Source organism: Agelaius phoeniceus, chromosome 8 (genome assembly GCF_051311805.1).
Source record: "Agelaius phoeniceus isolate bAgePho1 chromosome 8, bAgePho1.hap1, whole genome shotgun sequence".
NCBI lineage: Eukaryota > Metazoa > Chordata > Aves > Passeriformes > Icteridae > Agelaius > Agelaius phoeniceus.
The window spans coordinates 17,980,471-17,992,777 of record NC_135272.1 but is presented as its reverse complement, the minus strand read 5'-3'; the positions used below and the strand labels follow the sequence as shown (position 1 = coordinate 17,992,777).

General features: G+C 40.5%; 1 long non-coding RNA gene across 1 annotated transcript in view; it reads right to left on the bottom strand.

The window, feature by feature from the left end:
- The window catches only part of LOC143694639 (uncharacterized), a 296,382-nt gene that overhangs the window by 18,331 nt on the left and 265,744 nt on the right, over positions 1-12,307 (bottom strand). Inside the window, exons 22-23 of the long non-coding RNA XR_013183243.1 lie at positions 5,942-5,992; positions 3,972-4,077 (exon numbers count right to left, since the gene is read on the bottom strand). This is a non-coding gene — a long non-coding RNA (uncharacterized LOC143694639). The remainder of the gene's footprint in view (positions 1-3,971; positions 4,078-5,941; positions 5,993-12,307) is intronic.

Sequence of the window (12,307 nt, the reverse complement as noted above, 5' to 3'; positions counted from 1 at the left end):
CAATAAGAGATTATGAATGCCAGGTTTGATGGATGGACCCTTGAGAAGAAGAAAAGGCATCAGCACCTGTGCCATGGAGAAGATATCCATAGCACTCTAATCCAAATGTCCACATACAGGTCCTTTATAAAGCTTTGGAGGAGTTAGTATTTAATTAACAAGTCGTTAAAAGGTTTTGCTAGCTGTTTTAGAAGTGTAATGACCTGAAACAAAATCATCCAATAAGCAATAAAAACAAACCTTAAGTATATAGAGAGAAATATTTAAAGACAAAGGTTAAAAACAACAGTTCAGTCACTACTTATAATAAAACTAGAATTGAAATGAAGTTAAAATTGTACACAAAAAAAAGTGTCTGACGTGTGGATTTAGTAGCACTGAGAATTATGGTTTGGGCATGTAAGGAAGGCAGAGAAGAGAAAAGGGATGAAAGGTAACCATGAACATCAAAGACTATGACCTGTGATTAAAAGAAGCTTTAAAGCTAACAGACAAATGTGACTTGTTAGGGTAATAACAGATCAAATTTTTCTTACACCTGCACTTTTATAAAGACTTTCTACAGCACAGCAATGTCATCTTAAAACCTCATGTTTCATGTCCCAAGCAATCTGCTTTAAAGCCCTAAGAAGAGCTTTAATGAAGAGCAGTCTTTCAAAAGAAAGAATAAAATACATATTTTACAGCTTCCATAAAGTCATTGTGCTATAGTTTTTCTTGATGCAAATTGGAAAGTTTAGGTATCCACCTGAAATGCACCAAAAGTCAATGAAAGCTGCTTGTTCAGACAGAAAGCCAAAGAGCACATCAACATTAGACATGCTTAAAAAATAATAAATTTATATTTATCTTAAATTATTAATGGCCCACATCGTAGTAAATACAATCACTTTCCTGTTTCTTTACCATCTCCTCTCTCCTGTTGCACTGTGTTTTTCCACATTACTCTGTTCCATGAAGTAGGGAATCATCTGCATTATACATATGCATGCAATGCCTTCCTTCTGTTTTTCAATAATGCTCCTTTCAGTGGAGCCTTGAGCATGCTGGTTTTGGCTGCAACAGAGTCAGTTTGCCTCACAGTAGTGGCTATGGGACTGCTTTAGATTTGTGCTGAACACAGTGGTGATGATATAAGAGATGTTTTTGTTATTGCTGAGCAGACCTTGTGAGGCTGCAAGGCCTTTTCTGCCTCGTGCAGCCCCAGCAGTGAGGAGGCTGGGGAATGCAAGGGGCTGGGAGGGGGCACAACCAGGACAGCTGGCCCCAGCTGGCCCCAGGGATGTGCCACACTGCATGGAGCCAGGCTCAGCACAGAAAGGCTTTTACCTCCCCAAGCAGCCCTTACCCTGATGGAGCCCTGCTTTCCTGGGCATGCCTGAACACCTGCTAGCTCCTTGTTTTGCTTTACCTGTTACACTGTCTTTATCTCAACCCATGAATTTTCTCACTTTACTATTTCTACAAGACTACAGTGACTCCTTCTTATCATGAGAAGTTACTCTGTTATTTTGTTTTTAATAAATGTCTTTAAATATTTATTCAAAGTGGCTTAAAAAAATCTGCAACAAACATTTTAATCAAAGACTGTGAGTTAACATTGTTTTCTATATCACATTTTTGAATGTGCAATTTTTGAATATGCAAATTTATAACTCATTTTGTAGCAGTGCTAGTGATGTAATTAATGAATTACATCTCTCTGGAGAAAAAGCAATACACAAAGCATAAAACCTAAATAAAGGCCTTAAGCAGATAATTGAAGGGTCTTTATTTTTCTGTGTACATGAAATTTACCTGATTCTAAATACAGACTCTAAGTCTGTTTGAAATGGAGCCTAAAGAATCAGCAGAGCCTGTCACCACCAGATGTGCTGCTTTAAGGACCAACAGAGCCCTAGAAGCCCATGGAGTTCCCTCCTTACATGGTCTGTGTCCAGTATTTTGCCACATTATTCTCTGAGCACTCACGGAACTGAGCACAAGATTATTGCCTCTGCTGTGCCTGTGGCTTCATTCTCCTTCAGCTCATCAGCCTGCAGAGTTCCAGAGCTTCAGATGAGACATTTTGAAGGCCTCCCCTCCTTTATACAAGAGCAGATACCTGCTACAGAGTTCCCTCATTTCCATTTCATGCATTTCACCAAATTGCCACACACAGCACATAGTACGGTGTGGGGACAATGTTACTCTTTCAATCTTATGGTGACAGCAACTTGTAAGAAAAAAAACACAAGAAACATTATAGATAAAACAGCTCTCTTCATGGTCCTTTAGGCACTTCAGGACAAAACATTAAAAATAAAGTTCTAAAGATCAAAAATTATAAGAGATTATGAAGTTGCTTCACCAAGGGAGGTGAAAGTTTGAAAGATTTTCTTCTTTCTTTGTGTGAAGTCAGTACATGGAAATTCCATGTCTGCAGATTAATTTTTTAAGAATTTCCTTTTAATCTCATAGTACTATCTTTAACAAGTAGTCTTACTAGAGCTTTGCTGCTTTTTCCTTCTGCTTACAGCATTAATTTTTTTTTACAGAAGTAATTTTTAACTTTTCTTCAGAAAATATTTTCTCCCTGTCAATTGCATTTTCATCCAATGAAAGTGCTAAAATCAAGTTTAGATTTGAGGCTGCTGACAACTGGGAAAAAAATTCCATTTTAGGACACCTGCCAATGTAGGAGAAGATAATAAAACTTGAATTGTCCATTCTTATTCTCTCCAAATTCCATGGGTTAGGCTGAGGCACAGAATGAATTACAATAGAACAATTAAACCCTTCTATTTAAGTCCCCAAAGAAGAGACTCTAGACCTATTGCCATAATATTTGCAGATTAATAGTACAATAATTCCTACCAAAAACCTCCCATCTCTTGGTATCTCAGGGAATATCTCTTTGCCAGCTCACTAGACCTAGACCTTTAATGCCATTTCACTACTGGCTGATGTTCAGTCATTTAGCACAGGAAGATGAACAAACCTATTGCAAACCTGCCACGTGTGCTGTGTCTCTTCAGCTGTACAGTTTCATCCATCAGCTCAAATTTAAAATCTGCAGACTGCTTTCAGTACAATAATCAAGAAACTGAAGGCAAAATATAAAAAGCATCATCTCATGCCACTACTATTTCACAATATCCAGAAGGGCTAAAACTCTACTTAAGAGAGATCTGTCAATTTTCAAAATACATTGTTTAGAGAAGGTGCAGGAACAGCAGCAGAACTGGCAGTAGCACCACAAAGCAGAACTGCCAGCCCTGCTTAGCTGCACTTCAGAGCATCCTCAGGAACCAAGACAAAGAGCTCTCCAGCTATCTCAGGATGCCCTCCACACCTACCACATTTAAAAACACAGTAAGTTTTCTATATCACTAAACCTTAGAATTCTACCAAGTTGGATAAACATTATGCAAACACTGTAGATTTACAGCATATGTTCATAGAAGGTTAAGCCCTATTGAGAAGTACATATTTAGCTGTGTATACACAATTACAGAATAGGTACTCTAAGCACTAAATTACATTGCATACTAAGTAGGGAGACTAGTTCTTCCTGTAGAGTAAACAGTTTTTATTCTCTGCTAGAGAAAAACATAAAAGGAAAATAAATGTTTAACAGACAGTTCTACTGAAATCATTCAGTGACAAAAAACCAAAATACAAAAAAAAAATATGGCAATGCTTCAGGTGTACAGAAATTAGTTCTAACAGGAGGCAATTCTCAAAAAAAAAATTTCTCAGGGTATTTTTGGTATCTTTGTTACCCTGTAGCTGTAAAAATTGCAGCAATTGTACATGTTGGCTACACATATCCTGTCAGCCTTTCAAGTGTAGCCCTATCCTCACAGACACACTTCCTAAAGCTCAGGCTGCCCTCTTGCTTTTCCCTGCTATATCAGAGGGGAGCAGGGCAGAGGCCTCGTTTGAAAATTCCCTGGGGTTTTTGAGCACAAGGATGTGCCCCTACCTACCCTCTTGCAGCTGCAGGACTGAAGGCTTGAATTTCTGCTCACTTTTGCCCACTGCAGGAGAGAGAACAAATCTTATTGGCCATTAGAAATCTTCATCTATCCCTTCCTGCAAATGAAAGTGGATGTTGTTATGGACGATCCCCAAAACTGCACTAGTAAAGAAAGGAGATGTGAGACAGCAAGCAGGACACAGACAGAGGGAAATTTGGTGCTAGGAACCACAGCAAGATTTATTACTAACTGGCAACTTTTCTCTTCCAGCTAGCATGCATTGAGGTTTAAAACAAAAGGACTTCTGATATCTTGAATAGTAAATGTCATCTTCTGAAAGGGCTGAAATACATTTTCTGCTACAAATTACTCACTAGGCTACTGACCTGATAGCGAGTGATTGCCCTCAGCCTGTGCACCTATGGAAAGACAGGCAGGCAGGTACTAATAACTCCTCTGCACCCTCTTTACTTTTCAATATTTTTCACAGGTTTCTCCTTTTCTCTCTCATGTTCCTTTCACAGTCCCAAGTGGAAGGTAAACCAGGTAATGTTTGAGTTAGATATTTGACTCAATTTGGTTAAATTTACTTGGAAATCAAGCAAAGCAGGTATGACCCACTTCAGTCACTGCTGTTGAACTATGATTTAACAGTGGACAAACATAAGAGCAAAGAATATTTACTTATAATGAAGCAATCCCTGTAGAGTTTTGTCTTTCTGGCAATAAGGAGGGTGTGTACCTGGGTAGGACAATGACCACTTAACAAAAAAATAAACACAAAAATGACCATTCTAAGAAATATTTAGCCAGCTCCCACTGAGAATACTTGTCCACCAAGAAATGCACTTTTCCCCTTGCTGCCACTTCACAGGTGCCCTGCACAGAGGTACAAGCCAGCCTGGGACAGTCAGCAGGGCAAAATCACTCAGGTGAGAATATTGGAGGACATGGCACATGGCATTTGTGGGAAGAATTCAGTTACTAACGCTTTGAAGGATGCACAAAATATTAACAGTAAGCAAGCATGACAAGCATGACAGTGAGCAGAAGGGAAGCCAAGTGTGTGGCCTTGACTGAAAACTCCAACAGTGGCAGGGAGGGGATTTAGGGCTCCTCCTCCAGTTAACTGGGCCCTACTGATGCCAAATTCAGATCCCTGAGTGGGCACTGTGTATAGCACCAGAGTCAGGTTGTTGTTCTCTGCCAGAGAAAAGATAATGGAACCACGGGCTAATAACCTGGGGCTCTTTAATGCTTCTGTAGTAGCTGGAATGTATCAGGACAGCTTGAAGCAGCACCCTCCATGCTCTGCCTGCTCCCAGGGTGGCAGCCCAGGATTACACTCAATTACTTTAGGTCTTTGTTTTACAGCAAATGGAAAGGATGGAAACTAAAGCTGCACTCCAATTGAATATAAAAGTAATTCCAATTTATTAAATTATTGCAGACCACACAGTTCTTGTGGAGCTACTTCTGAAGAGTATGTCTTACTAAATCTCTTAAAATATATTGACTTTGCCAGCTTTAGCCCACATGGCAGCTCTTCCATTCAGTAACCAAACTGTTTCATGTAGAGATTAACCCAGCAATCCCACACTTGAAAGAGATCGCTGCAGGACTTCATTCATATTCTAACACCACCATTCTGTTGGGAAAGGCTAATTAATCCACAGTAATAGTGTGATAAAACCTGAAGGAACTGCTGAAAGGTGGCTCTGCTAAGGTGCTTCAGTCAAACCAGCAAATTTTATCTATGTGCTATAAATAAGCATCTTATAGGACCAACAAAATTATGGGAAATAGAGGACTAAATCATTAGCTGGATATTATATTCATAATTGGCTGCTAAATATGCCCCTTCTGACATGGTGTTTGTGGTATAACATTGATCTCTGTGTAAGAGGCAACAGTCTGCAACAGCTAACTAGGATTATTTTTTTATGGTAAAATAAGTTGATGAAGAATATTTTCCTTACCTTATCCTTGGAATTCAAAAGATTCTTTAAAAAACTTCCAAATTTCAAGAGCTGTTTCAAGAGAACGCAGTCCTGATATGAGATTTTTGATTTACAACTTTACAAACAAGTATGCAAGTTCTGAGTGAACACAATTGTAAATTTGCTCTTTGAACTCATGTAGAAGTGCATAATTGTTGGAACTATTTGTTATACACTTTTTGGGAAATACAATTTAAAATGCATGCACATATGCTTAAATTCCTAACATCACACATCTGGGCCACAAACTCGGAGATAATTACTAAGGTACCTAATTTTGTAAAAATGAGCAATCTCAGCAAATACAAATTTCCATCTGAAAAGATAGTTAGTTTTAATTAGTGGACCTAATGAAATACAAAACATTTACCTTAATAATCTTAATACTTTAAAATCGATTCTGATTTTATCAGTTATTTTTTTGTCCTTGATAGTAACTAGAATAGATTTCAGTTCTTATTTTCTTTACACCACCCCCTTGTTAGCATAACACAGAGAATTAGATCCAAAAGTTCTGTTTAGACCATGTCTTCTAAACAACCAATTTCTGTACAGTTCAGAGCACTGTCAGGGAGCCCAATGTCCCCATGTATTACTGGAGATAGGAATATTGTCAGGACACAGTTTAGAGTGCCCTGGGTGAAACAGTTACTCCCAGGTGGTAAAGACCCAAGCACCTTGGCATTCACTAGTACAGAACTTATTAAACTTCATTTCTCACAGTCAGACTCCTCACTTCCCTTAGAAGTTAGAAATTTTAGGGGGCTAAAAGTACACACTCAGGCACTGGAAGAGCATCTGAACATTCTCCCCTTTCTGGGCTTGAGAACAGCTAGGAAAATATCTTCAAATGTTTTCCTGAGTTTAAAAAGACCATCTACAATTTTATTCTGCGGTGACTAATCAAATATTTGCATATAGTTCATTAGAATTAAGCAATACCATGCTTCTCTAAAATTGTCCTCAAGAGAACCAGCACAAATATCTTTACACCCCAACTCCTTGACAAGAGCTGCTGCAAACACCTGCGTCAGAACCTGCGCCGCCGCTTTACGCGAGTGAGAAGTGCTTGGCAGAGAAATAGGCTACCTAAAGGTCACTTCACCTCTCTTCACCTCTCTCACATCTACATCCCTGTCCAAGAGAGCTGTAGTTTAACATCTTCAAGCTCAGTCTGCAAATGAAATTCTGTGTAAAAGTCAGAAGACGGGGAGGAATGGGAGGGAGGCTGCAGAGCCCGCTTGCCAGGGCAGTGACTTTCACAGAGCCCTGAGCAAGCACACACAGCTCTGCAGTGGCCCCACTCTGCTGTCTCTACTTGAGCAGAAATCATTTGGCTGTCTGAAATAACAGCACAAACCAGAAGGAACGGTTTTCTGGGAATAATTTGAATTCAGCCATTCTTCCTTGCAGCAGATCAGACTCAGAGATGATACCAACTCACTCTTGCATGTGAGAAGCAGTAGGGCTGATCAGGTGCAGCAGTTATTCAACTGATGAACAGTGTGGGGCCCAAAGACACAAAGGGATTGTGAGGTGCAGTAGGGAATAGGAAATGGTATTCCAAGAACCAAAGAAAACACCAGTTGGGAATGACACTGTGAATCTGCTAAAAGCTGGAGAAGATTTGACTTTGCACTAGAAAATAATTAAGATTATTGCATTCAAATAGGTGAATAAAGTGAGACCAGGAAGTGGAAACTGCTGATAGGGCTGTAGAAAAAAATCTCACCAAAATCTTGTTCTCTGTAGAATGGCCCAGATCAGCCAAGCCAAGCTCATAGAATTAGGGAATAATAAATAAATGCCTCAATAAACAGATAATTGCCTTGTTCCTGTTCTGACACAGTGCACTGAGCCACACTGTCTTTAAAACAACATTTAAATAATCCTTCTAGAAACCCCAAATATAAACAAATACTATTTATCTCTTCTCCAAAGCAGGAAATTGAAGTAATGAGATTAAAATATTTTTCCAAAGCTACAATTCAAGCCATTTGCAAATAGGATTAGATCTCAAGATCCTAGACCAGCCTTCTGCACACTAGAATATATGAACTCTTTATTAAGCTTTGGGGAATACTTTCTTAAAATAAGGGAAAAAAAATCACTTTGTCTGAATCTGTGTGTTAGACTGTAAATGTAAGAACAGTGCATTTCACTGATTAGGAAAGGATTATATCTTGATAAAAAAATCCGATTGGATGTCTGCACACACTGTAGAGCAAAGAAACACTTCACACAAATGAGAGTGCAGGGCAGGTGCACAGATTATTCTGCAGAACACCAGATGCAGCAGTTGGTTTCAGCCATGCAGCCTTTGATTCTGTGGGTAACCTTAAAACAGTACTGAGGGGATTTTTTTACCTTTCAGTCTTTCTTGAGTTTTAGTTCTGATTCATTATAATCCAAAAATTAATATTAGTTACAGGGAAAAAATGAGAAGAGAGAGATGCTTATCAGGGTGTTCTGAGGCTTAATTAATATTTGCAAAGCTCTCTGAGCTTCTTTGATGAAAGAAGCCATAGAGGGCAAAGTGCTATCTTATTATTATTTTTATTATTATTATTATTAATTAGTTTTCTATTGAATTCATTGTGTCAATATATGGATTGTTGAACCCACTTGCTTCACCAATTGTTGTACTGTGTTCTTTACAAGTGCTCTTTAGAAGCTTCATTGTGGTGATTGAGAATATTGAAGAGGAAATAAAACAGAAAATAAAGTCTACTTACAAGTTACAGACACAAGTTTGAAACAAGCATTTTCTCCACTGATCTGGAAGAAATTGTTGCTATAGCAATGATTACATCTGATTACACTGATTATTTCCTTAGGTACTGGACTGTCCCTTTAAACCTTTAAACACTGAGCTTCTGGATGTTTGTGAATAGTCTACCAAAAAAAAAAAAAAAAAAAAAAGAAAGCATGACTTAGGAAGTTTAGTTCTGTATTGCAGTTATTAATTACCTTGTGTCCTGCCCAGGACACACTCCCCTGGCAGCAGGGTGAGGTGCTGCCCCTGGGGGCTTCCAGGGCACGATTGGAGCTGTGGTCACAGGAGGGCCCAAAGCAGCTCTGCAGGGGGACCAGCAGCCCTGCCCATCCTTCTGCCCAGCCCAGGGCAACTCCCTGGGATCCATTCCCCGCCTGGGCACCCCCATTCCCAGCCTGGGCACCCCCATTCACAGCCTGGGCACCCCCATTCACAGCCTGGGCACCCCCATTCCCCGCCTGGGCACCCCATTCCCCGCCTGGGCACCGCCATTCACAGCCTGGGCACCCCCATTCCCCGCCTGGGCACCGCCATTCACAGCCTGGGCACCCCCATTCCCCGCCTGGGCACCCCCATTCACAGCCTGGGCACCCCCATTCCCTGCCTGGGCACCCCCATTCACAGCCTGGGCACCCCCATTCCCCGCCTGGGCACCCCCATTCCCCGCCTGGGCACCCCCATTCACAGCCTGGGCACCCCCATTCACAGCCTGGCACCCCCATTCACAGCCTGGGCACCCCCATTCACAGCCTGGGCACCCCCATTCACAGCCTGGGAACCCCCATTCCCCGCCTGGCACCCCCATTCCCAGCCTGGGCACCCCCATTCACAGCCTGGGCACCCCCATTCCCCGCCTGGGCACCCCCATTCCCTGCCTGGGCACCCCCATTCACAGCCTGGGCACCCCCATTCCCAGCCTGGGCACCCCCATTCCCCGTCTGGCACCCCCATTCCCCGCCTGGCACCCCCATTCCCCGCCTGGCACCCCCATTCACAGCCTGGGCACCCCCATTCCCAGCCTGGATGGAAAGCAGTACCTGGCCTCCTCCACAAGGGCCAGAGGCATATGAGCAATACAGTTTTTTTCCACTAATGACCATCTTAAAGCCCCAAACAGCAGAGGAATCATTGAAAAGAAAATCCATATCTAGAATTCATTTGTAAATCAATCATACAAATTTGCAAATTTCTAAACTTTAACTTAATATTTAAAAGTTAAGGCTACTTGTTTTGGTGTCCACATATTTAATTCTTAACACTTCTTTTCTGTAAAGATTGGAATGTTAATTTAAAAGATTAATTTTAAATTTCCCCAGTTATTTCTCTTTTTCATTGAAAACAGTAACCAATCTCATCACAGCTAAGCTCATTTTGAAGTCTCTGGGAAATAAATACTTTTAGTTCAGTGCTATTTTATGTACTTGCATTAACTACAGATAGGAAATCTGAAATTAGTATGATTATTTATAATTGTATTTTTTTTTTAAATATCAATCACTGTTTTCTGTTGCTACTGAAGTTAAAGTACTGGTTGTCAGCTTATGTAAATCTACATTGTTGCAGTGGAAGTTCATCTTCCAGCACCTGAGAATCAGGTTTCTGCATACCAAATTCCAAATCTTTTAGCTGTGTGTGACTCACTAGCAAGAAAAAGCTTCTCCCTCCTGTGCACAGGGGTATTCAAAGGCTGCCTTCCCATTTAGAAAAACCATGGTTATACACTTTAGGAAGTGTGCATTGATTTATTTCCTCAGCCAGGGATACAGAGGAGCACAGACTATAGGAAAAAACTGCTTTTTCAAGGGTCCCCAGAGCAGCCTCTTGTGTGCCAATCACTCACTTTTATCAGTCACTATTCCCACAATGATTTCCATCCACAGGACAGTTTTCCAGCTGGACACCAAGCTTGACTCCATTGCACAGATTTGTTTATAGCTCACACTTCTCCCCTTTCCCCTCCCCCTATTTATGCCAGGAACAAGCTGCATTATTTTTCTCTTTGTGAGGACATCATTTAGTTCTCACTCAGCCTTTAACAAGGTTATACACTCATTAAGAATTAAGCATGTTTTGCCACCAACAGATTTGACCGCTGGAACATACTCATTTTTTAATTTAATGCTGTTTTAAAAAAGGAAGGCAAAGCTAAAACCATTATTATGAAAATGAGACTAGCATTTGGAAAGAAAAGACAAGCAATTTCACAGCAAACAAAGAGATCTGTAATAACACATCTCTATAGTCAGCCAAATGCTTTGATTATTTTTTTTAAGCAGTCATTTTCTTTTATTTGTAAATTTGGGATTATAATGAAAGTTGGCAATTGAGTAGGTTACAATTTTAAAAAGATCTGCCAATAGGAATGGCAGTGAGAGTACAGAAAGCTACTATGTGAAATGAATAAACACTGTGGAGAATATATAGAACCTTTTACTCTTTGGAAGTTTGCATAAAGCTGGGAAGCCATGGGAATAGCTGTCATTGCAGGCTGCAGAGCTGTGTGGGATGTCCAAGCTGCTCTGCCCCCAGAGCTGGAGTGCAGAGCCTGCACAGAGCCCCAGCCTGCAGTGCCCTGCTTCCCTCAGCAGAACTGGCACTGGCAGCTCATCCCTCCATGGTCTGCTCCTCTCAGACGCTGGGATGTGCTCACACACAGCTCACACTTGGCAGTGCTACCTCAGAAATGCTTGCAAAGCATCTGCATTGCATTATAGACATGCCAAGGGGTTTCAGTGTGCTGTGCCTTGTTCACACTGATTTCCTAACTCACTTTGACTTCCTTGATTTCCAAGGAAAATCCATTAGGAGCAATTTCATTTGTTTCTTCCCATTGACTACCAAAGGTGCTAAATCATTCCATAAAATGTTTCTCAGTTTATTACCTAGCTTGTTTTATGACTGCAATAATTGCTAGACTTAGTTCTTTAATCTTCAACACATCATCTCAATGAATTCACTTTATTAGATACATTGAGGGCTAAACTGCTTTTGTATTGAAAAACCCTGAAAGGTATCTGACTAGACTTGAAATATCAAATCTTATGACATAATGGCAGAAAACATAATGATAGCCACACCATCCAAGAATATATCCCATCAGAATGTTTTCATTCTCTAAATGAAGGAAGAGAGCAAACACATATCTTAATTAACCATTTGATTGTGTCTTTATAGGTCTCATTGCTTTGATGCCTAAAACCAGGGTTTTTAACAATTAAAAATGTGGGCAGACAAGATTCTTGAGGCTGCTGTTGCTTTTGATCCCTGAAAGCTGGATGGTGCAATCCTCAAAGATCCTTACCAATGGAAACACCGTACTTAGAATTGAAAATTGATTTCACCACAGTGCAGATTTCTGGCTCCTGTCCAAGAAACCTTCCCTTCTCCTCAGCCTGCTTCTCAAACCCTGTAGCTGTTCTTAGCAACTGATGATATCATCTGACCTTTCCCTCTATTCTCACTCTCTGAGGCTATGTTCATATTTGGGATTGAATATACTATTGAACTGGATCTGATATTTAATTTTGAAATATTAATCCTGAAAGAAGAGAATGTGCACTGACTGGCCC